Source organism: Lissotriton vulgaris, chromosome 4_1, assembly GCF_964263255.1.
Source record: "Lissotriton vulgaris chromosome 4_1, aLisVul1.2, whole genome shotgun sequence".
In the NCBI taxonomy this organism is placed as follows: domain Eukaryota; kingdom Metazoa; phylum Chordata; class Amphibia; order Caudata; family Salamandridae; genus Lissotriton; species Lissotriton vulgaris.
This window is the reverse complement of record NC_141691.1, coordinates 521,568,559-521,595,206: the sequence shown is the minus strand read 5'-3', so window position 1 is coordinate 521,595,206 and position 26,648 is coordinate 521,568,559. Positions and strand designations below refer to the sequence as shown.

Here is a 26,648-nt window from a genome sequence, read left to right as displayed (position 1 = left end):
AATTATAAGCCGCTAATAAATTAGCCAACCAATTTTGCATGATAGGTGGATTTTTATCGAGCCATGCTCTAGCTATAGTCAATCTGTAGACTGCGGCAGCCACAAAGATAAATCCTCTCTGTGCAGTTCCCCAATCATGGTCTATCCCCAACAATAACAATGAGGGGGTGAGGGTTATTTGTAAATCCAGTGATCTATTTAAGAAGCATTCTATATTTCCAATCAAGGTATACAATTGTGGACAGGTAACAAAGACATGAACTATATCTGCCTCGAGGAAGTTACACCTCGGGCATGTAATACCAGTAGTGCCTCCCCATTTAGCTATTCTCGCTGGGGTAAAATATAAAAAGTACAGAGTTTTGTAATTCTGGGATTGAAGGGGAGCCGAACACAATACCGTACGAGCAAGTTCAAGTGACTCTTGAAATATTTCATTTGGAATGCTCAATTTAGCTACTCATTTGTTACAAAACTTTTCCATATCATCTGCTTTCCCTTTCACCAAACATGCATACAAACTCCTAATTGTACAGTCTGCAGAGACTTGTATGTTCTCCAAAATTTCGTTTCTTTGGTACCCTGCGGGTCCTCCTTGTTTATTACACAAAAAGCTCCTAATCTGGAGGTATTTAAAAAATGACCTCCTATCAATATTGTATTTCGCTGTAAGGTCTGTAAACTGTACCATCTCTTCCGTACCCCTCAAATCCCCAATCTGTACAATTCCTCGTTCAGCCCAACTAGCCATTGTACTATCCGCGAAAATTGCCGCAGGAAATGACCTATTCTTGTATAGCCTAGTGTATCTATTAAATCTTCCAAGGCCTGTCTTTTTTAAAAAAGCATTCCAAATTCTGACTGCTGCTTTAAGTGTTTTAAATCTGGACCTTTTGTAAAACCCATACTCCGTGCATTTTAAGAAGCAATTTTCTGCTTCCTCTCCTAGAACAGCCGCATAAATTTCTGTAGACATGATTGTCACTTTTTGCTCATTACCACCCCCCCCCCCTATTAACCCCTGCATATATTGCAGGGCAGCCGCAAAATAATACATTCTAAAATCAGGTACTCCCCAACCCCCTTTCTCTCTCGGTAAAGCCATAAATCTGTAGGCCCTTCTGGTCTTACCCTGTGCCCAAATAAATCTATTCAAAATAATCTCTAATGAGTTGAACCATTTATTTAAAAAAAAAGGGGGATAGCTCTAAATAGATAGAGGAACTTGGGGAGAATTAGCATTTTAATAACATTGGTAGTACCTACCAAGGACAAATGCAAATTATTAAGCCTTTCCAGATCAGTTTTAACCTTTGATAATAGGGGGGAAATAATGTTTCCAACCACATTATCTAAATCTGATGAGATAGCCACCCCTAAATAAACTGCTGAGGTAACCACACGTGGGTCATTGCAACTAGAGTATGCATTCTCTACAATCTGTGTCTTTGCTTTGTTAAGACTATAACCGGAAATTTGTCCAAACAACTCAGCTTCGCATTCGACTTCACTAATTGACAAATGAGGATCTGGGGTAAGTATTGCCACGTCATCAGCATAAGCCAGTGATTTGACCACACATCCATTCACCCTGACCGGAGGGATCAGAGGGTTACCTTCGAGTCTATGAAGCAGTGGTTCTAAATAAAGTGCAAACAACAGTGGGGATGAGGGGCACCCTTGTCTCGTCCCCCTGCCAATTTTAACATCTGCCGAATACCCTCTGTTAACTCTTATTTTAGCTATAGGGTCCTTATACAACGCCTGCATAGCCCTGATAAATCCTTCTCCTATCCCAGACCACCTCATAGTTTGCCATAAGTACTCCCAAGAGACCCTATCAAATGCCTTTTCGGCATCTAAAAAAAGCGCTGCCATAGGGTCTCCCAGGTTACCTGCCGCATCGAACATAGTTAGTACCGTCCTGATATGCTGCGTTGTCCCTTTACTGGGGATAAATCCATGTTGGGCAGGACTTACCAAGCTCTCAATGATCCCTGACAGCCTTGTGGCTAAGATTTTAAAGTACACTTTAACATCAGCGTTCATCAGTGTTATCGGTCTGTAGGACCCTGTGATTTTTGGATCCTTCCCCTTTTTTAAAATTACAATGATGTCCGTTCCCCCCCATGATTGAGGGACCGGCTCTCCCTTTTGCGCCATAGCCATGATGTTAAACATGTCATTTATCAGTGAGCCTTTGAATACTTTATAAAACTCCACCAGAATCTGGTCCGGCCCTGCAGCTTTACCTGATGGTAGACTATTCAGTGCAGCATTAAACTCATCTATATGTAGTGCCATTTCTAATTCTTCTCTTCTGTCTTCAGACAATTTATGTGAATCCATTTCCCTAAGATATCCAGCTATATCAGTGATACTCTCTTCCTTCTCAGGAGTGTAGAGGGTAGTGTAGTAATTCCTAAATACTTCTCTAACCTGTTCAGCCTCACATACCATATTGCCCTGATGATCCTTAATCTCTTTAATATCTGAAGTAGCCAATCTTTGTATAGTGCACACAGCCAAAATATGCCCTACCCTCTCACTTAATTCATATGCATTCTCCGTTTTGGTCAGATAATTCTTTGCTTCTTTCTCAGCAATACCTTCTAATGCTTCTGCTTTTAGAGCTATAATTCTAAATAGGTGTGTTTCTACTGGAAGATTCTGTGTTAAAGCCAGGGCTAAGTCTTCTTCCTCCTTTATAAGTCTCAGTCTTACTTCCTCTAGTCTTGCCCTTTCTTTCTTCTGTTTTGCTAGAACAAAACTGATTGTCTCTCCCCTTATCCCAGCCTTAAAAGCATCCCATACAACACCTGGTGAAGCAGTTTCTCTATTAATTTTCCAATAAAATTTTATCCATTTCTCCATATGTCCTCTATATGCGGAATCTGTTAGTAAAGCTCTTTCAAAAGTCCATTGTGTTCTAGTATTCTGTACCTGTCCCATTTTCAAGGTTAGAATCAGTGGACTATGATCTGACACTATCCGGGGCTGCTTCTCCATTTGCATTCCCTGAAGTAATGTTCTAGAAATTAAGAAGTAATCCAACCTAACCAAGGTCCTATGTGGGGCAGAAAAGAATGTGCTACCATCTGCATGTGGGTGTAGCTTAACCCAAGGATCTATCAGAGAGTTGTGTGACACCAGATCTGCCAAAGCCTTATATACTTTCTTCTTCCTCCCGCCATACTTCCCTCCAGCCGGCAAAAAGGAGCTATCTGGTACATGAATGTTTAAGTCCCCGCAGCATACGATAGGCTCTGGCCATTGAGCTAATTCAATATCTAAATATTGCAGGACATCTGGATCATCCTCAGTAGAGCCATAAACTGTCACAAAAAGATAGGTGGTAGTGTTCCCAAAGGGAAACGTCCGCACACACTCTGCAAAACAGTCTTATTATTTCTATATTTGGTACACTTCAAATGATCTATTTCTTATAAGAAAAATAATAGTCGATAGGGTGCTACAGAAACTCAAGACACCTACCACCTGAAGGTGTCGTTAGTTACACACTAAAAGTGTGTCACATAAATTCAAACAAATTTTTTGAGAAGCTTATAACAGCACTCCTGTAGGCTAGTAATTCTAACAGTTAGGGCATAAGTTGTGGACCCTCAATATATCAGAACTCTACTACTCGTAGAGTATTTTAGAAAGGAAACAAGTGACAAGGTTGCATTCAGTAAGAGATATCAAAACAAAAGGGTTTCACGATATAGTCCACTTATTTTGTTTTCTTCAATCTTTATTCTTTCAATTCCATAAAACAGATGTTCCCAGCAAAAATAGATATCACCAACACGTGTTTCGTCCTACACAAGGACTTTTTCAAGGCATGAACACGGCGAACTGAGATGTATATTGAGCATCACGTTTTGAACAGAATGAACCGTGACTTGGGGATGAGACTTAATATCCAAAATATATGTGGCAGAGAGAGAGGTAGAGCAGAAATGCGAAATGAGGACAGTTATCCGGTCAGTAGCAACAGTTCCAGTAATCAGATACGACCCAGCTCATCAGCTAGCAATATAATAAACGATAGGTCAGTACACGTCTGTTAATATTTGGTTCTTAATGACGAACACTCGAAGGTAAGCTGGTGTTCTCAAAGAGGTAAAGTTTACAACCATGATAAGTTGGTGCACATAATTATAGTTATCGCATTTCCTCACTCAAACGGTCTTCGTAATACAATTGTACACACCCACCTGTTATATCATTTCCAACAACTTAACCCCCCTTCCTGTTTTTCAACTCTTCAATAAACTGCTGAACTTTAATTTCTGAGTTAAACATTCTTATTTTCCCTTTTGTTACCACTTTCAATTTAGCAGGGAAGAGGAGGTACGCTTCTGACCCTAATGCCTGTAATGGTGCAATCAGCTGTCTAAGCCTCCACCTTCTCTCTACCGTCACGTGGCAGAAATCAGGCCTAGCAAAGAATGAAGTGCCTTCAAATACCCTCTTACTATCGGGTCTGGCTTTGGCGATAATTTCCTCCCTCAGCAAGAAATTCCCCACATTTACTAAAATTGCTCTGGGAAAGGAGCCCTGTCCGTCTTTTCTTGCTCCCTGCTTCAATGTGAAGGGATATCTATGCGCACGTTGAATCTCTTTGTCCCACTGCCAATCTGACTCTGGAAAAGCCCCTTTCAACATGTTCACCACGAAACGCCTTGTGTCCTGCCCTTCAATCTCTTCTGCCACACCCAAAAGTCTAATGTTGTTTCTTCTCTGGCGATTCTCAAAATCTTCCAGCTTCCATTGGAAGTCCTCCAAAAGTTTTTCTTGATCTGTCTTAAATGACTTGAAATCTCCCATATCGTCTTCCAGCTTGCCTGTTCGTTCTTCTGCTTCCGTTACTCTTTCAGCTAATTCATCATACAATTTATTCATTTTCCTCATTGTATTCTGAATTTTTTTAGCGTCCTGCCTTGCCCTTCGACTTTCCGTTCTGGCCTCTGCTTGCATCTGTTTAAGAGTATTAAATAGAAGCTGTACGGGAAGCTGTTGCGTTGTGCCTGCAGGGGGGATTTCTGGATTATTATCATCCATTTCCTGGTATGACTGTGATGTCGCTGAGTAGTCCCATAGTAGTTTCTTCTGGGTCCCCTCAAATCCCCCTGTCAGCTGCCTAGATAGCTTCAAGGACTTCTTTTTCAGGGTGGTATCTTTATCTGTACTGGAGTCAGAGCCAGAGCCTGAACGCTCCTCTGAGCTCCCAGCACTCGTCTGTTCTAGCTCTGATTCCTCATTCAATGAATAAAAGCAATCACCCTCAGCAGAGCCGCCTTCAGCTTTTTCTATTCCCTCGCACACTCCATCTTTGCTTGCAAGGCTAAGGGTGCTTCCCCATGTTTTGGAGGACTCCCCAATTGCTAGATTCATCTCTTTTTCCACTAACATCAGAGCACCCAGCATATCCGTGTTACCAAATTCGAATACAGCCTGCCCTAGACTCTCACCAATTTTAGTACTTTCTCCAGCCCCAGAATCGATAGCGTTACCTTCTGGGCGCAGCGTCTTATCTCCTCGCTCTGCTTGCTGTGGGTGCACTGACAGATCCAGCGTGTCAGTATCCGCGTTTGATTCGTGCTCCAGTTTGCTGCCTGTATCGCGCTTGTGGCGTTGCCTAACAACCTCTCCTTCAGGGTCGTCAGCGTCCTCGAGGACGCTCTCCTGGACACCCGGTTTTCCGCCGCCTTTACCGGGTCCATTAGAGCCGCTGATGCCGCTGCTGCTGCCACTGCTCCGTCTGCCTCTAACTCTTGATGTATCCTCCACACGCTGAGAGGGTAGTCTCGGTGAAAAGGCCTCCGTAACGGTAGGTTGCCGCAACATTGTCTCTTTGCTTTTCTGTTTCTCTTTGTTTCTGCCCGCTTTGCTGGGGATTGCTGATCGTTGTATTGCTGTACTTGTTTGTTCGTCAGGGGCTGACTTAGTTTTCTGCTCTATTTTCTTTTTCCCACCGATAGTAACTCCTGTTTTTGGGATGGCGCCGGGATTGCGTGTGGGTTTACTCATACCCTCCGTGTTCACAGCCACTCCGCCCGACATCTTCTTTTCTTTCTCTTTTTCTTGCTTTTCTTGCTTTTCTTGTTTGGACGTTCTTGTTGGCATTTTAATCACTTGTGCTTGTGCCTGCTGCACCAGTAGCTTCTTTTTAAGCCCGAGCCCGAACACACTCATCAGGCTTCTAGCGCCTCTTTTAATCCAGGCAATAACTCGGTAGTAGTTTTGAATGTGTTTCACTGCAGATCCTGGATAAAACACTCCGGGTAGCTCGGGATCGCCGTATACTGCCCATTCAGGTGCCATTCAAAAAGTTCAGGATATCCGTGGATTTCAGCATCTAAAAATCATGCTTCTTAGTCTTTAAGGCTGGAGAGGGGAAAGGTGCGACTGCTCACAGCAATCCAGCGTCGGCCATCTTGCCCCCCAAGTATATGCTGCCCCTCACTTGCATTCTGTCCATCACCTGTTGTTTTTTGCATTTGTCACCCCGAGTGGGACGGGTATGCTCAGACGTGAGCCCTGTGTTCTCCATGCCACTGGAATCAAGCTATCCAGGTTGATGAGGGCTGAAAGCCCGAAACCAGTCCTTGGATGCTTGTTTCCAGTCCAGGGAGGACCTGACTTGGCAGTTTGGGCTGGACTGTTCCCATGGAGCACAGGGTCAAGACTGATTTGCATATGGCTGGGTTCAAACTGGAATGGCATGGTGAGCAAATAAACGATGGATTTAGGCCCAGATCTCTGTACTGGGGTGAATGTATGACATTGTTCTGCATTCTATCCATCACCTGTTGTTTTTTGCATTTGTCACCCGAGTGAGACAGTTATGCTCAGACGTGAGTCCAGTGCTCTCCATGCCTCTGGAAACAAGCTATCCAGACTGATGAGGGCTGAAAGCCCGAAACTGGTCCTTGGATGCTTATTTCCAGTCCAGGGAGGACCTGGCTTGGCAGTTCGGGCTGGACTGTTACCATGGGGCACAGGGTCAAGACTGATTTGCATATGGCTGGGTTCAAACTGGATTGGCATGGTGAGCAAAAAAACGATGGATTTAGGCCCAGATCTCTGTACTGGGGTGAATGTATGACATTGTTCTGCATTCTGTCCATCACCTGTTGTTTTTTGCATTTGTCACCCCGAGTGAGACGGGTATGCTCAGACGTGAGTCCCATGCTCTCCATGCCACTGGAATCAAGCTATCCAGGCTGATGAGGGCTGAAAGCCCGAAACCGGTCCTTGGATGCTTGTTTCCAGTCCAGGGAGGACCTGGCTTGGCAGTTTGGGCTGGACTGTTCCCATGGGGGCACAGGGTCAAGACGGATTTGCATATGGCTGGGTTCAAACTGGAATGGCATGGTGAGCAAAAAAACGATGGATTTAGGCCCAGATCTCTGTACTGGGGTGAATGTATGACATTGTTCTGCATTCTGTCCATCACCTGTTGTTTTTTGCATTTGTCACCCTGAGAGAGACGGGTTTGCTCAGACGTGAGTCCCGTGCTCTCCATGCCACTGGAATCAAGCTAGCCAGGCTGATGAGGGCTGAAAGCCCGAAACCGGTCCTTGGATGCTTGTTTCCAGTCCAGGGAGGACCTGGCTTGGCAGTTTGGGCTGGACTGTTCCCATGGGGCACAGGGTCAAGACTGATTTGCATATGGCTGGGTTCAAACTGGAATGGCATGGTGAGCAAAAAAACGATGGATTTAGGCCCAGATCTCTGTACTGGGGTGAATGTATGACATTGTTCTGCATTCTGTCCATCACCTGTTGTTTTTTGCATTTGTTATCTACTGCCAGGCATACGTATGCTTTTCAAATGACTCCATCTGGTTAGTGAAGGTTTGCCTGCCCTCCTCCGTTTTTCACAGCTAGGATCTCATCAAGGCCAGCTCCCCCGTGGCATCCCACAATCAAGGGCGGGGACCGTTGATGAAAGAAGGGGGGGTGGCCCCCACCCAACCCCCTGCCTCTTGGAGTCCATTAACTAAAAGGCAGGATGGCCTGAGGCGAGGTAGGAGAAGCATTCATACCCAAGCCTGCCCGCCTGAGCTCATCTGAGAATTTCAAGAGTTCTTCCGCCACCACCCTGCAATGAAAGTGAACTCATACATAAGGCCAAGCCACAGATGACTCCCAGGGTTTCAAGGTACAACCAAGGAGATATCCTTCATGGTAATTTTCACCAACTGAGGTATTGAATGCAGTAGAGATAAAATACAAGATCTATTGAGCCAACCTACTGACTCTGAGTCAGCAAAAATGTCAACAAAGTGAAGGACCCAGACGGCATCATCAGCAGAATAGGCGGGAGATTTTATCCCCCACCAAATATCCTCCTCTGGACTGTCTTTCTCCACCCCAACTCCGCCAAAGTTAACCCCCTCCGCATGGGAAGCCATGGGCATTTCATGATCAGCCTGAGCGGGTCTCAGCACTACCCAAATGTCTGACCCCTCATGCTTGGTCCCTGGAGAATAGTGGCAGACTCAAGTGGCACCACTGAATCAGATGATATACCCGCATTTTGGAAATGTAATCTTTACTGAACGTTTCTTAGATATTTTCAGAATTTTCTGTTTTGCCTTCTTTTTATTACTATTTTGTTTAATATTACTTAACCCTTTTCGATGCTGTAGGCCAGACTCCTGGGTTGTGACTTTGGAGATGAGCCTTGAGGCTTTGTTAAAAATCGGGAAAACTTCCCAGGGTTACCCTGGGGCCAGAGCAGGGCCAGTGGGGGCAGTCTTAATATTAATGCCCTCATGGGCAGAAAGATCTTTTTCCAAAAACAGGGCTTCCAAGTCACTTAGGACTAAGGACTGATCACAGCATTTTTCTTGTCTATGTGGCCTGATCTAGGGATCACCCGCCTGAGTGCACATATCTGTGGTACAAGTGGGAGACTCTTTGCAGCAGTCTTATAATCTTCCCCAGGCCCATTGCTTGGCAGATTATTCAGTATTACTGATAACATATCTAAAATGTGGTCAGAACTGTCTGTATTCTTTCCTAGTAGGGACAGAATAGATTCCAGAATACGTTATCAGACTCTGCAGAGATCTCGAAAAAAGAAATATAATGTGCTGAGATATGCACTAGGGGATACACCAATAAATCCGGGGGAAAAGACAGATTAGCGTGATCCAATGTTGTAAGACTGGGAGTGCTCAAATACAGGGCCATCGATTGTCTTTGCTGCTTTGGCATTTCAGACGGGGCTTCTATCCTCCCACCCCCCCACCCAGGACGATGGTTTGAATGGTGAAATATTAGGTAGTGTACAATCAGACTCAGAGGAGGCGGAGTGGCCAATGGAGCATGAGAGGCCTCTGTGGCTTTCCCCTCTGGTTTTACACACAAGGGGGGCTTCTCTCCCGGAGAGCAACACACTGCCCTGACTGGGGGTTCCCTCTGTATTTGACAAGAACATGGAGTAAAAGCCTGACTTCCTCAATTACTGCCACAACTGGAGATGAACGTACGACTTCTCCAGCCTGTAATTTGACCTACGATAATTTGGGAAAAAAGGCAAGAAATATGCCCCCTCCTATGAGTATGGCTCAATGGGGAGCTCAGTTCCTCTGCAGGTCGGCTTTGGTCTACTGACATAGTCGGGCGGTTAGACAACGACCTGCCCACGATTTTTTGGCAGTCATCTTATACCAAACTTATGACCTGCAAAACAAGATGTGGGTCAAGAAAAGTCTAAGCCTTCACTGCCACAAGGCATCAGTCCTGAGCCAGGGCCTTAGGTTGAGTCCACCAACCAAGCTTGTCTGGAAGGCAAGAAAAGGCCCATTCAGCCCTGTACCCAAAAGATGACTGACGTAGAGGCTCAATCACAATATGCTTTTAGCACATCCCTGTGGATGAAAACCAGCACTCCACGGTCTCAAAACTCTCTCAGACTTACCTCCACCTGTATCAGGTGACCAAGAACCCCATGAGCACCCTTGTAAGTGCCGAAATGCAGCCCACAAGCCGCACCCAGGCCGCCAGCAGGCTGGCCCAGCGCAACCTCACTCACAACCCCATACACGGCAGTGCGACCCACAGCCTAACCTGGCCGAGCACTCTCACTACCCACTCTCCCAGCTCAACTGGCTAATCCCTCTTGCCCCCTCCACAGAAACACCACTCAGCTCCTACCACCTACATGATGAGAGCGGAACGTGTTCACCACGATCCACAAGAAACAGGAGGGGGGCACTGTTTGAGGCGGCACTTACCTCCGTGCCAGGAGAACAAGATGAGGGTGCCTTACCAGCCGCTCAGCCGGGCCACTTACATGGGTGCAACTGTTTTCAACAAGGCTAAATGTCCTGAGCAAAGACACTCCACATGGCCTCTAGTGTCTTACACCCTGCTCCTGTTCCTCTGGAGGCGCTCCTGCTCCTCAGCTCCTATTTCACTGCTCCTCTCCTGATACAGTCCGACCAGACCTCAACACCGTTGAAATCTGAGCCAGCTTCCTGCTTGGATCCTGCAAAGTGTCACAGCAGGAACTCTAGGATATCCCACAGCACCGATTGTGCAGGCAGTGGTGTAAAAACACTGGGCAAGGCAAAAATAGAGGTATGAACAGGGTCCCACCTTAATGCCTGGGAGAACCACAGCAGCAGGGCAGTTTCAGCTACAGCAACCGTGGCAACAGCCGCCGAGAAATGGGTGTGTGGCGTGTGACACCTCCACATCACAGAATCCACAATCAGCAGTCTGATCAGCCAATCCAACTGCTCTCTGATGTGGTGGAGTCTGTTGATCAAGATGTTATGGGAGACTGTCAAAGGCAGCTGACTGGTCCAGGCGGATGAGGGCTGCTGTTTCGCCATGATCAAGGAGGGCTCTGATGTCATCGGTGGCTGCAATTAGGGCTGTCTTGGTGCTGTGGTTGGCTCCGAATCCAGATTAGGAGGGGTCCAGGAGGTAGTTGCGTTACAGTTGTTCAGTGAGTTGTTGTTTGATTGTCTTCTCTAGAACCTTCACTGGAAAAGGGAAGAGGGAAAAGAGAGATGGTCCAGGAATTCTTAGGTTCTGCTGGATTGGCAGAAGGTTTATTCAGGAGGGGCTTAACTTCAGCTTGTTTCCACTTCTCAGGGAAGGAGGCAGGTGTGTTCAGTGTTCAGGATGTGTCCAATATCCAGTATTCAGGACATGCCCATGCCCTACAGATCTGCATATTCCATACCAGAAGAACCCAGAAAACATGCTGCCTTACTCTTTCAAAGCCTGGGACCTCATTTACAGAGCTCCTCAGCCCAACCCTCTTCAACATCTACTTGACCCCACTGGCTGACATCATCCGAGCACTAGACATTGATATTTGACATACTCACTTACGCCGATGACACACAACTGATACTGTCCCTCCTGGACAAAACACCCAGCACAAGTAACAACTTCAACACCTGCATGACACGATTGGCCAACTGGATGAAATCCAACAACTTCAAGCAGAACACGCATAAGGCAGAAGTTGTGATTTTCAGAAAATATGCCTTGGCTGGGGACTTAGCCTGGTGTCCTACAGACATGCTCCTGCTCCTGTCTCAAAAGCACAAAAGATCAGGATCATCATTAACAAGCTGGACATGTCCAACCAAGTCAACTACGTCACCACTTCCTGCTTACCCACTCTGAGGATGTTGAGAACAATCTACAGGTGGCAACCAATCAACATTAGAAAGACTTTCACCCAATCCCTCATCGCCAGCAGACTAAACTACGGGAACTCACTCTACACAGGATTCACCAAGCAACTCACAAAAAGTCCACAGACCATCCAGATCACAGCAGCCAGACTCACCCTCAACCTCCCACGCCAGTCCTATATCACACCTGTTAGAAATGGGATTTCTGGTTGGCTAAGGCTTGCGCCAAATTCAGGCAGAAACCACCATTCTAAGTCAGGGCAAGGAAGTCACCTGCCAAGATAACCCCTGCTCACCCTCTTGGTAGCTTGGCACGAGCAGTCAGGCTTATCTCAGAGGCGATGTGTAAAGCATCTGCGCACGCACCCACCAGCAACAACATCCAAGGCCCCCCACAAAAGGAACTCCACAGTCCACACAAGTTTATATGAACATAGCCTTTGTATCACCAAAACACATCAGAATCAGAATCACAGGATGTACATTGTGTCAACTGGCACGGGCAAGATTTACAAGGGATTATATGTACACAGGACAGGGCCACACGGACCACTGTCAGGAATAAGCACTTGGTAGAACTAGAACATAGAACATAGAACAAGCAGAGCTTCACACATGATGCATAAAAACACATTCAGCGGTGTAAGGAAGACACATGACGCATAAACACATTCAGCGGTGTAAGTAAAATACATGATGCATAAAACACATTCAGCGGTGTAGGGAAGACACATGACGCATAAAACACATTCAGCGGTGTAGGTAAAACACATGATGCATAAAACACATTCAGCGGTGTAGGTAAGACACATGACGCATAAAACACATTCAGCGCTGTAGGTAAAACACATGATGCATAAAACACATTCAGCTGTGTAGAAAAGCAACTTTGTACATGATGCATAAAAACACATTCAGAGGTACCAGAACACAGGGTGCGCAAAACATACAACACACAGTACATTTCCTAGAACCCTAAGAAGCACATAACTCACAAGCAAGTCCAGGTTGCGCCACTGCGCCAAAGCCTAAACGTAGCAGCTGCCCACTACTTGCTGGGCAGCTGGGGACAATAGCAAGGAGCCTAAACGCTGCAGCTGGCACTAAGTGCTGCGCAGCTGGGGAAGGCCAATGTAGGGATGAAGGAGTGTGACTCACTCCTGAGTCCAAAGTACAAGTCCCTAGGGAGAAAAAAACCTAAACGGTGCAGCTGCCCAATACTTGCTGGGCAGCTGTGAACTCAAAACTGCGGCATGGGCCCTCACTGGCCCTCTGAACAAATTGTGCCACAGCTGGGAGCCCTCTAGGCTCTGCACACTTGCTTTTGCACGCTCGCGTAAGCTGCTGCTACCTGCTGATTTTATTATTTTAAACCCACTTGCTCTTGCACTTGCACCATCGCGCTGCTCAAATTTAGGACGCAGGTGCTTCTCGAGTATTGTGGACATCTTTGGTGGCCATAATTACTATTTAGCTCTTACCTGCACTATAATCGTCTTGCCACCCGCATTTTGCGGGACTTAGGTCGAATCAGGGCTTGTTGGAACCGCATTGTGGCGTTTTGTCCGCCATCTTGGGTGTGGGTAGCCAGGAGGTGCCGATTAACAGGCGCCATCTTGGGTGAGGGCCAGAGGTTTGCCTCGCAGGACTCCCGCGCTCAGAGGAGTTTATAAAAGCAGGAACTTCCTCAGCTCAGGTAGACTTCAACTTGGTTTTGCACGCTCGCGTAAGCTGCTGCTACCTGCTGATTTTATTATTTTAAAACCACTTGCACTTGCACCATCGTGCTGCTCGAATTTAGGACGCAGGCGCTTCTCGAGTATTGTGGACATCTTTGGGGGCCATAATTACAATTTAGCTCTTACCTGCACAATAATCGTCTTGCCACCCGCATTGTGTGGGATTTAGGTCGAATCAGGGCTTGTTGGAACCTCATCGCGGCGTTTTGGCTGCCATCTTGAATGTGGGTAGCCAGGAGGTGCCGATTAACAGGCGCCATCTTGGGTGAGGGGCCAGAGGTTTGCCTCGCAGGACTCCCACGCTCAGAGGAGTTTATAAAAGCAGAAACTTCCCCAGCTCAGGTAGACTTCTACTTGCTTTTGCACACTCGCGTAAGCTGCTGCTACCTGCTGATTTTATTATTTTAAAACCGCTTGCACTTGCACTTGCACCATCGCGCTGCTCGAATTTAGGACGCAGGCGCTTCTCGATTATTGTGGACATCTTTGGGGGCCATAATTACTATTTAGCTCTTACCTGCACTATAATCGTCTTGCCACCCGCATTGTGTGGGATTTAGGTCGAATCAGGGCTTGTTGGAACCGCATCGCGGCGTTTTGTCCGCCATCTTGGGTGTGGGTAGCCAGGAGGTGCCGATTAACAGGCGCCATCTTGGGTGAGGGGCCAGAGGTTTGCCTCCCAGGACTCCCATGCTCAGAGGAGTTTATAAAAGCAGGAACTTCCTCAGCTCAGGTAGACTTCTACTTGCTTTTGCACGCTGGCGTAAGCTGCTGCTACTTGCTGATTTTATTATTTTAAAACCACTTGCACTTGCACTTGCACCATCGCACTGCTCGAATTTAGGACGGAGGCGCTTCTCGAGTATTGTGGACATCTTTGGGGGCCATAATTACTATTTAGCTCTTACCTGCACTATAATCGTCTTGCCACCCACATTGTGTGGGACTTAGGTCGAATCAGGGCTTGTTGGAACCGCATCGCGGCATTTTGGCCATCATCTTGGGTGTGGGTAGCCAGGAGGTGCCGATTAACAGGTGCCATCTTGGGTGAGGGGCCAGAGGCTTGCCTCGCAGGACTCCCGCGCTCAACGGTTATATAAGATGTGCGATCCTCAAGCGCGCAGCGCAGGCGCGCAGCGGGCGCGCCAATAGCGCGCCGGAGGTAAGCCAGAGGTAAGCCCGTTTGCGCCCGTTCGCGCACAGATTGCGACTAGCGCTAGTTATGCTGCCTCTCCGGCTCCATCCCGTCTAACCTACTCCAGAGCAGAGCTCATTCAGCTCGGTCAACATCTCCCGGTAAGTAATCTGCCGGGTTCTACCATCAATAACTCTGGGGTGCTGTCCTGTGGTCTGCTCAATGTTCGGTCGCTCTGTAAGCGTTATGTTGAAATCGCACTCCTAATTGATTCATATGGGCTGGATGTGCTCTTTCTTACAGAGACATGGACTCGAGCAGACAGTGAGGTAGAACTTGGGCTGGCCTGCCCTTCGGGTTATAAAATCAGGCATATCCCTCGTCTGGGGAGTAGAGGTGGAGGTATATGGCTTATCTTTAGAGACACGTTGGCCTTTTCTCAGTTTGAGGTAAAGGTGGTCCAAGGATTTGAACTTATGGCTTCTCTCTTAAAGGACAAAAAGGAGTTTTGCATTCCGTATTGTTATGTTATAGACCACCCGGCAATGCATTGTCCAAGCTACCAGAACTAATTGACTTAATTTATGACATTTCTAATACTCATGCCAGATTAATTATCTTGGGGGACTTTAATTTGTGGCCAAATGGGCCTTCGGATACAGCCTATAAAGAATTGTGTCAGGCCTGCAGCAATCTTCAGTTGCAGCAGCTGATACTCTCTCAGACTCACCTGAAGGGCCATGCCTTAGACCTGGTTTTTGCGGCAACCACCCAGGTTGTGATTAGGAATATAGTCACCCAATGCTGGACGGATCACGCTCTAGTCCTTTTCTCCCTATGCCTCCCTGCCGACTCCTTGAGAGAGAGCGGTTCGGGGCCTACCAAAGTCAGTAGGCAATGGTCCAAACTTCTGAACAATACTGGTCCACCTACTCTGCTCCCTGGAGGTTTCATTTTGGAGGGGAATGTGGAGGCGAGCTATTCCAGTCTGTGTCAGCAAATCACCAACTCGCTGGACAAGCTGGCTCCCCTACGGAAATCAAGAGTTAGAAGTAGGCCTGCCATGCCATGGTATTCTAACAACCTTCTCCAATTGAAACTGCGGTGCAAACAGGCAGAAAGGGCATGGAGGAAGCACTACTCTGAGTCTGCTAGATCCCTCTTCAAACAAGCACTGCTGGACTATAAAGCCCAGATCAAGTGCGCTAAAGCAAAATATCTAGAGGATATGCTGCTGCAGGCATCCAACAAATCGCAGACCTTGTTTAAAATAGTTATGACCTTTCCAGGCCGACTTGTGCAACAAACAACATCCCGGCCTCACAGTCCCTATGTAATACTTTGGCGGCCGCCTTTGAGGATAAGATTGCCATTATCCTGAGTGGACTTTCTAATTTAGGTACTCCCTGTCCCCAGTCACTAGCTGCCCCTGCACCTACTCTCATCTTAGGTGAGTCAGAAGAACTGACAGGTCATCCACGGCTGGAGAGTTTTACTCTTCCCCCGTTCGATGATTTCTGTTCTCTAGTAAATGGTGTGTCCTCTGGCTCTCCCCTTGACCCACTACCCCATAAATTCTGGAAGCTTTTTCAGGAGGAACTCTTTCGGCCCCTCTATTCCATCTGTCATCAGTCTTTTAGTACTGCCACGGTTCCGGAGTGTTGGAAGCTGGCAGTGGTCTCTCCCCTCCTGAAGAAATCCACACTGGACCCCACCTGTCTGGCAAATTATCGGCCAATCTCGTTGCTTCCCTTCCCGGTCAAGATCATGAAGAAACTCGTGACCCAGTCTCTGTCCAGTTTCTGGAAAGTAACACCTGTTTGGATGTGGCCCAGTTTGGCTTCCGACCAGCTCATGGTACGGAGTCGGCGCTGGTGGTCGTGCTGGATGCTCTTCGTTCGCGGGTCGACACTGGTCGGGCAGCCTTTTTAGTGCTGCTCGACATGTCGGCCGCGTTCGACACGGTCAGCCACTCCACTCTCATCAGCAGGCTGTAGGAGATTGGGGTAGCGGGACTGGCACGGGATTGGCTAATCTCATATCTTCAGAATAGACACCAGGTAAGGTATCAGGAGAGTAGGGCAGGGTGTGCCCCAAGGGTCAGCGATTAGTCCCATTTTATTTAATTTGTACCTCCGTCCCCTGGTTAGTTTGATTAAGTCCTTCGGCATCTCTGTGATTAACTACGCTGACGACACCCAGCTTATCTCTCCCTTGAAGGAGAAGACGCTGTGTCCAAGGAGACTTTCCATCGATGCATGACTGCCTCTGCAGACTGGTTGAGAAACAATTCTCTCCAGTTTAATGGTTCAAAGACCGAGGTACTGTATTGTTCATCTGACTGTACTCCGCGTCCTTTACCGGCAGATTTTTGGCCTTCATCCTCCTTAGGCACAGTGGTGGCGGCGGACTCTGTTCGCAACCTTGGAGTTATGTTCGGCCCTAATTTATATCTCGATGGTTTTGTTAACAAAACCATTTCCACTTGCATGATGCTGCTCCGCACTCTGCGTAAAATTCTTCACCTGCTCCCGGCTCAGGCCTGGCCAGAGGTGGTGCGTGGTATTATCCTTAGCAGGATTGATTACTGCAACGCACTGCTTCTGGGGGCACCCAGCACTTTGATTAGCAAGCTGCAGCGCATTCAAAATATGGCAGCGAAGCTCGCTCTTTCTAGGCCGTGCGCAGCTTCCTCCTCCCTTGCGCTAAAAGACCTTCACTGGTTACCAGTTCAGCAGCGAATTTGCTTTAAAGCATCCTGCCTGGTCTTTAAGGCTTTGCAAGATCAAGGACCAGTCATGCTGCAGAAACCTTTTTCGTGGTACCATTCAGCGAGACCATTACGCTCCTCCTCGGCATGTTTGGTGGTGGTCCCGAGAATCCAGAGGCTACGGATGGGTGGCCGCTCCTTTGGATACGCAGCCGCCAAACTCTGGAACTCTTTGAGGAGTCTAAGGGTATTTCCATCTTTTAAAAAGGGCTTAAAGACCTACCTCCTCCCTAGGACAGTGTAACGGTGTGATTGTTTATCTGATTCAGTAGAGTCAAAGCGCCAGGATACCCTTTGGGTGACAGCTTGCGCTATACAAATGTGCAATACATACATACACACTGTGCCTATTGGAGCACTCTTGTTCCTAAAATAACCATGCCCCCAAACACTGGTGCTTTAACATACGTGGCCCCCTAGGAGCCACTTCGGCTCTGGCGGTAATGGGGCCAAAAATGGGGGAGCCCCTCGGGCTCTGAAGAAATATGCCACTACTGGAGGAGCGGCCCGCTGCCAGCTGGGGCCGCTCTACCACCAGAAATGCCCGGGACCGTGGGAGCCTCGTGGGCTCTGAAAGACAAATCTGCCCCCGTGCAGGTGGAGCTTTTCAGGCTCAAAACAAATGCCCTACTCGTCGGAGCCCCGCTCGGGGGACTCAAAAGAACAGAATGCCCAGGAGCCTCTCGTGCTTGAAAAACAAATGCCCCCAAGAGCCTCGTAGGCTCGACGAAGATGCGGCCGTCGTTGGAGTCCCCCCTCTGGGGACTCAGACAGATAATGGCCCCTCGACATGGGAGTCCTGCTCGGGGGACTCAAGATACAACTGTGCCTCTTTTAGGCACTCTCAATCAGCTCAGAGCTCCCCCCACCCCGTGACACTCACTGGGCTGCTCTCTCTGGGGACTCCACTTCTCTGCTCCTCTTCCAGGATGGCCGGTGGGGCTCTCTATCTCCGGGGCTCCCTCCTCTACATGGGAGCCCCGCAACACTGGCGCTGGGTTGCTGGCGGCCCCGGGGCTCTCTCTCACTCCTGGGAGCCCTGGGCCACGATGACTCGGCCGGCTTTGCTTCCTTTTTCCTGGCGGCAGCGGGCAGCCAATCGTGGCGCTGTGGCAGACGGGACTTCCCTCCAAAACCGGAAGTCCCGCCTCGCGTCAGGCACCGTAGTGCCTGGCTTCCTGTTTTGCGGCACGAGGGCCGCAGCGGTGAAAACTCGGGGCATAAATGAGGGGTGGGCACCCTCGAAGTCCAAAATAAACATAGAAGCGGGGTGGGCACCCACTAAAGAGCACATAAACAGGGTGGGCACCCGTAAATATAAAATACCATAATGATCATAATGCAGGGTGGGCACCTGCGATGAAGGGGCCACAGGGGGAATCCCTACGCTCGGGATTCCCTCGCACACGGCCACAGGAGAGAGGAGCCCCGCGCTCCCAGGGCACCCACAGGCAGCATCAAGTCCTGTGGCAAGGGCAACAGCCAAGAAACAGGTTCTGGAGGTCAGGGAGGCAAAGCAGGGGCCAGGGGCCAGCACACAGGGCAGTCCAGAAAGGAGACAGCCCCCATGGCGGTCCCTCCTGGGCCCCACCATCAGCAAACCCCCCTCTGTCACTCTGTCAGGGTTCAGGAAGTAGAGGGGTCCTCCAGGCATCAAGGGGCTGGGCAGGGCCCAGGGAGGCAAGCCTTCCCCTGGGCCCCAGCAGCAGCACGCCCCTGGTAGATTCAAGTCAGGAACAAGAACATTGAACATGAGGTCTCAGCCTCATTTTATACAGAAAATCCCTTTGTCTAAAGGTGAAGGGTGGGGGCAAAACCAGACGCAGCTGGTTTGGGAGCACTCTGATGGGCTCAGCCCCTCTTATTATTCACTGGCCATGCTAGGGTCAATAGACGCAGCACAGGGGGTGGAGCCAGCATTGTGTGGGGAAAGCCCAGCCCTATTCAGGTCCCAGGTGCAGCCCCTCCCTGACATCAGCATGCTAATCTCAACACTCACCAGGCCCATCCTGAATCCTGGAGCCAGGCTCACCAGCCAGCTCCAGCCAATCACACACCAGACACAAATTACACAAACATGCCAACTTCTAGAAGTATAAAGACAAAAGGGTGGCTGGGCCCGATGGGAGGGAGGGTAGGTAGGGCCACACTAAATCCAAACAAAAAAGTATTTACCTATGCCTCCAAAATATGAGTTAAACACAACTTGATTAAGGATAAACAATGGTTTATTAGTTTATCCTGACAATTACTTATGTCTTTGAATATATCTCAGTTAGCAACAATTCTCTTCATTGTTTTTGAACAGCAGACATAAGATCACCATCAACCTCATATCTAGCCATATACACTTCAAGACAGTGATTGGTACGTGTAAACAGTGCATGAAAAAACAATCAAACACAATTAAGGAAAAAATACATACTCTTAACATGGACAAAAATTATCATGTGCAGAATCAGAAAAAAACAGTTCATAGAAACAAATCACATTGCGGAAACGAGCGAGAGATTACAGTTTTTTGTCAAAATTCACCCTCAGCTCGTCAAACATAATCAATATGCACTTTTTGAAAGGAAAAAGCCCATTTTATGCATCAGTCCTAATGACCCATAGTGACATGGAAAATGCCGACGCGTTTCAAATCCTGGAATTTATTTACAGGATTCTCATCAGGGCGCTGTGATTGGGGTCCATGGAAACTGTTTGTAAAATAAAGAAAAAGGGGATTTTGTTCAAGTTTTAGACCTCTAGCCATTTATACCGATAACAAACACACGCATAGAAATGCGGGTTACCTTGTGAAATGATGCCACGGGGGCTCCTACTTGAAAGAAGAATCGTCTATGCCATGTGAGGTTTGGGCTGCAACAGAGCACACCATGTAAGTATAATGTGGTGGACAAGAGAGTAGACTGGCCGCGAGCTGCGTAAATGATAGAATTGAAAGTTTACCTTAAATGCAAGCCGTCCTGCGGCGGGTGTGCCGGTAACGGAGTTTTAAATCTCCAAGCTACGTTGGTTTATCTGGAAATGGAGAATTTAAGGCAAAGTTTAAATAAACGTGGCAGAGGCCAGATGGACTGGAATTGGCAAGGCGCCGGGGAACTTACTTGATTGCTGTAACGCATGAGCTGGTTCGCCGGTATTAGAAACTTTTGTGTTTTCAATCTACGGGGCAAAGAGGAAGACGGATGTAACTTATGCGCTTTACTTAAAAAGAACATTACATCCCGGGGCAGGTAACGGGAGTTAGATCTTACCGCCAAGCGACGCGAGGAGTTCCGCTGGTGAAACTTGCTTGGGACCGGCGCACTCTGAAAGTGCTTGTGGCTGTCCTATGCTGAGCCAAGCCGGCTTCCTGAAACAGACATCATGTGATGTGCACTTCGTCCAATACAGGACAAGGCTATGTTTGATGCATTGTGGGACTTGGAGTCAGGGTTCGGGCTTATGCCCGATTTATTTCACTAAGGGAGTTTAGGCCCGTGTTGACGCTGTCAAATTTTAAAATCAAGTATACCTCTTTGCGGAGTAGCATCGTTTCCACATCTGGATAGCGTTTGGGGTCTATCCAGACCAGTGCTGTCCATTTAAAATCATTTTCAGTGTGGTTATTGTTTGAAAAGTGTTCCACCATTGGCGCAGATAAGACTTTTTTCTTAATGCGAGAACGGTGTTGGGTGATTCTCGCATTAATCGGTTGGTTTGTTTTCCCGATGTAGACTCTGTTGCATGGACAAACCACTGCATAGACGATGTTTCGGGTCTTGCAGTTTGTGAAGACCTCGTGTTTCCACTTGGTGCCGTGATTGATAAAAGTGTCACCCTCTAATGTGGTGGAGCATGATATACAATTGCCACATTTGTGGTGCCCACGAAGAGGTTTCAAGTGCCACTGAGCTATGAGGTCACTTTTGGGTGGAGGAATATAGCTGTCAGCTTTGGTAAGTTGTTGACCAATGCTCGTATTTTTTCGCATTGCAAAGATGGGTTTGGAAAGGGGGTACTCAAGGCATTCCAATAAATGCCAATTTTTACGGATTATGTTTTTGAATTGGTTTGTGTGTTGGCCAAAAGTGGTGACACACACCAGTTTGTCAGTTTCCTTCTTTTGTTTTGTCTGTAGAAGTGTCTCTCTAGGGGTGTACTTAGCCCAATTCAAAAACATAATCCGTAAAAATTGGCATTTATTTGAATCCCTTGAGTACCCCCTTTCCAAACCCATCTTTGCAATGCGAAAAAATACGAGCATTGGTCAACAACTTACCAAAGCTGACAGCTATATTCCTCCACCCAAAAGTGACCTCATAGCTCAGTGGCACTTGAAACCTCTTCGTGGGCACCACAAATGTGGCAATTGTATATCATGCTCCACCACATTAGAGGGTGACACTTTTATCAATCACGGCACCAAGTGGAAACACGAGGTCTTCACAAACTGCAAGACCCGAAACATCGTCTATGCAGTGGTTTGTCCATGCAACAGAGTCTACATCGGGAAAACAAACCAACCGATTAATGCGAGAATCACCCAACACCGTTCTCGCATTAAGAAAAAAGTCTTATCTGCGCCAATGGTGGAACACTTTTTAAACAATAACCACACTGAAAATGATTTTAAATGGACAGCACTGGTCTGGATAGACCCCAAACGCTATCCAGATGTGGAAACGATGCTACTCCGCAAAGAGGCATACTTGATTTTAAAATTTGACAGCGTCAACACGGGCCTAAACTCCCTTAGTGAAATAAATCGGGCATAAGCCCGAACCCTGACTCCAAGTCCCACAATGCATCAAACATAGCCTTGTCCCCGATTGGACGAAGTGCACATCACATGATGTCTGTTTCAGGAAGCCGGCTTGGCTCAGCATCGGACAGCCACAAGCACTTTCAGAGTGCGCCGGTCCCAAGCAAGTTTCTCCAGCGGAACTCCTCGCGTCGCTTGACGGTAAGATCTAACTCCCGTTACCTGCCCCGGGATGTAATGTTCTTTTTAAGTAAAGCGGATAAGTTACATCCGTCTTCCTCTTTGCCCCGTAGATTGAAAACACAAAAGTTTCTAATACCGGCGAACCAGCTCATGCGTTACAGCAATCAAGTAAGTTCCCCGGCGCCTTGCCAATTCCAGTCCATCTGGCCTCTGCCACGTTTATTTCAACTTTGCCTTAAATTCTCCATTTCCAGATAAACCAACGTAGCTTGGAGATTTAAAACTCCGTTACCGGCACACCCGCCGCAGGACGGCTTGCATTTAAGGTAAACTTTCAATTCTATCATTTACGCAGCTCGCGGCCAGTCTACTCTCTTGTCCACCACATTATACTTACATGGTGTGCTCTGTTGCAGCCCAAACCTCACATGGCATAGACGATTCTTCTTTCAAGTAGGAGCCCCCCGTGGCATCATTTCACAAGGTAACCCGCATTTCTATGCGTGTGTTTGTTATCGGTATAAATGGCTAGAGGTCTAAAACTTGAACAAAATCCCCTTTTTCTTTATTTTACAAACAGTTTCCATGGACCCCAATCACAGCGCCCTGATGAGAATCCTGTAAATAAATTCCAGGATTTGAAACGCGTCGGCATTTTCCATGTCACTATGGGTCATTAGGACTGATGCATAAAATGGGCTTTTTCCTTTCAAAAAGTGCATATTGATTATGTTTGACGAGCTGAGGGTGAATTTTGACAAAAAACTGTAATCTCTCGCTCGTTTCCGCAATGTGATTTGTTTCTATGAACTGTTTTTTTCTGATTCTGCACATGATAATTTTTGTCCATGTTAAGAGTATGTATTTTTTCCTTAATTGTGTTTGATTGTTTTTTCATGCACTGTTTACACGTACCAATCACTGTCTTGAAGTGTATATGGCTAGATATGAGGTTGATGGTGATCTTATGTCTGCTGTTCAAAAACAATGTAGAGAATTGTTGCTAACTGAGATATATTCAAAGACATAAGTAATTGTCAGGATAAACTAATAAACCATTGTTTATCCTTAATCAAGTTGTGTTTAACTCATATTTTTGAGGCATAGGTAAATACTTTTTTGTTTGAACTTCTAGAAGTGGCACTTCCACACTAGACACATTCACGCCGCACACATCATTGCGCAGCATTTAATCACACGAGTCCGCACATACCAAACTCGCACCTGCACTCCCCACGCATCAGGAACTAACATGGACACATACATTCCCCATGCATTCCTATGGGAGGGCAGGCCAATCTCACACACGTACTCAGAGAGCGCAAGCACTTTACACTGCGCCACAGGGCTAAAGTGCGCAAAGACCAGAAATCATTATAATTATTTCAGAGTTCAAATGCAAAAAGTTCAGGGGTGAACCTGCCAGAAGGGCCAAGTCCAACAACACCTAACCTGAGCAAATTCCAAAGGCTCCCAATGTACAAGCACACACAGTTCAAGCTCCTCACACATACATCTGAAACACTACACAACGCAGGTCCAGCATATCTGAACAGCTGCAAACACTTCCACCAAACCTCCATGCACCTCCAAAACATATCAGGAGGTTGAGCCTTCTCTTCCATTGCTCCCAACGCATGTAACAACCTCCCATATTACATCAGATTCTCCTCCTCTGTTCTTGAATTCCGCAAGAAGTTTAAGACTTGGCTCTTCAAGTAAGTCCCCACATGGATTGCTTTACTCACCTGCAAAGCACCAGGATACCCTCACAGGTGATTGTGTGCTATAACAATACACATCACATACCATAATATAAAATGAAGTGCACCAAACCACAGTGTTTGCAACATTTACTGATTAATATTGGATGTTATATGGGATGTGTGCTACAAATTCCTTGTGTCTAAATAGGCTGAATCGGCAAAAACTGACATCTGCGTGATTGTTCAATTTTTTTCATTAATACTAGTCTACCCAAACGATATGAATCAAAATACCACCCCTGACAGATGTCTCTCTCCTGCATCTGAGGAACAAGCCCTGACCTGAGGGCAGGAACTACAATGTATTCCCTTTTAAGCTCCCAGGACCCCCAGGCCTGGAAAAGATTGACCAATATAACACAATCACATAATGACTACATTGTCTAAAACCATCAGTTCCTTTTACCTTTATCATGAGGAAGCCAGAATGATAGGCATAAATGCAGCGACAGTCTCTGACCGAGACGTTCCATTAAATATAAAATCATGGAATGTATTGAATCGGACAGCTCAAAGAGGTGCCATTCTACTTATAAAGGTCAAAACAATTGACTGTTTGGAAAGCTCTATAGGTGTAACATGGACATTTAATAGCTTTGGGACACCCCTACTGCAATAAGAATGCAGAAACTGTATGCCCATGCAAGGATTGTACAATTTCTGTAATGAACTATGCTTTACAAAAAATTTGAAGGAACATTATGAACAAATTGATATAATGAGTAAACTTCATGGTCCTTTTGTGTGACAGGGGCCCAAAGGCAATGCTGAGATGAGATATGTGAACTATTAGTGGCCCATACATTGGCCATCAATAGTGACTAACTGGCTATTGATTAATATATTGATAAGTATTCATCCCTATAGCGCACAACTTGTTTATATATAGACTTCCTTGTGTGAGCCATCCCTCCAATATTTATTTAGGTGAACATTTTAGGAGAAAATGTGCTTAATCTTCTTCAGAAGAGTGCAGGATGTTAAGGCATTATACATTACTGCAAGAGGGAATGTTAATTATTTTTGGAGAAAGATTAAGGCATGATTAACCTCCATTTTGTATCCGGCTTTCCGGCTTACCTAGAGAATGCTTGGCTCCGCCAGCTAAAGTATGTAAAGATAAATGAAGGCAGAGCTGAGGATCTTAGATCTTTTCCTCATATTCTTGTGCACTGCTGACTCGTGCCGACCACCATCCTCCTATGTATGTACTGTTGAGTCCTGATGCAAATGTTTTAAAAGGTTAATGACTTCAATTTCAACCCCCATTTTTTCCGTAATATTCCATTACTTTGATTGATTTACCAATTCGAAAGTGCTTGATAGGTCGATAAAGGCCAGATGAAAAGCTCCCTTTTTGGCCATAACTTATTTCCTGGCTATCAGATAGAAATGTAAGCATTGGTTCACAGTGCAAAGTCCTGGTCTGAAACCGAAATTGTAAATTGGTGAGGAGTTTATTTTCTTCAGGGGTCCAACGTAACAGAAGCACTCGTCCAAGGATCTTAACACTAGAGTCTAGACTGGTGCTTTCAGAAATACACATTTTTCAATGGATTTGGCCACTTCAATAATTTCTATTGGAATATGGAGGGCGTGCACATTTTTGCAATCCTATGCAACCATTTCCTAAATTGGGGGATCGCAACAGTATATCTCTAGTTTGGAAGGTTTTTGAAAAATGAGACACCCACAGATCTGCCTAGATCAAAGATTAGCTCTTCGGGCAGCTTGAGTTGAGTAAAAAGGATGATTAACTATTTCCCAGAAAATTTTATTATCCCTTGTTCTGGCCGTCACTGAAGGTGTTCCCATGATTTAGTCTGGATCTCATTTTCCTCATCTTTGTAGTCATTTTATATAACCTTCTCGCAGCTTTGGCATCTTCTAATGAACATGGGTGGATTTTAAGAATTGCCTTCAGCTGTTTATGAGTGGACCTACAGGCTGCAATAAACCATCTATATGGCGAGATCTCTGTAGACGGCCTATTTGAGGTTAATGAATAAAGATAAAGTGCATTGCCAATTAGGATCATGTCTATTTTGCACTATGTAATTTTGTAGATTTAACTGACAGAAGTATATTTGTGTTTGTAGGTGGGTACCAAGAAGCAGCTGCCTTTGAGCTTTAGTGGGCTCCTCACATCCATGGGTCCTGGTGCCCCTCATCCTTTGCAGTTATGACTGCTACTTCCTTGACAAAGAGGGCCCCATTCATGAAGATACTTACGTGTAGTAAACTTACGAGTGCGGAGTCTCTGCACTCAGGGAGGAGTCTCCGCACAGCGCACTCTCTACAGTGCTCCATGCTGAGATTCTGCCCTGAGTGCGGAGATTCCGCCACGGGTGCAGAGAATCCACATTCGTAACTTTACCTCACAAACATATCTTCGTGAATCCTGCCCATAGTGTATGTGCAGTCGGATGAATACATACAACTGTCTTCATGATTCTACTCTATAGTGCCAAAAAAACATTGAGTTATAGTGCACTCAATGACATCTTAAAGTGCATCATTGTATGAGTCTGGCAGCATGTGCAGTAACTTTATTGGTTTACTATTTTATTTGTGAAGTTTTGTATAGTATTGGCATGATGCCAGGTGGGTTGTCTGATAGAATAT

General features: G+C 46.6%; 1 protein-coding gene across 1 annotated transcript in view; it reads left to right on the top strand.

Annotated features, from left to right (window-relative positions):
- Positions 1–26,648, top strand: part of LOC147721184 (TRPM8 channel-associated factor homolog) — a 376,336-nt gene that overhangs the window by 37,160 nt on the left and 312,528 nt on the right. The gene's annotated exons all lie outside the window — the stretch shown is intronic.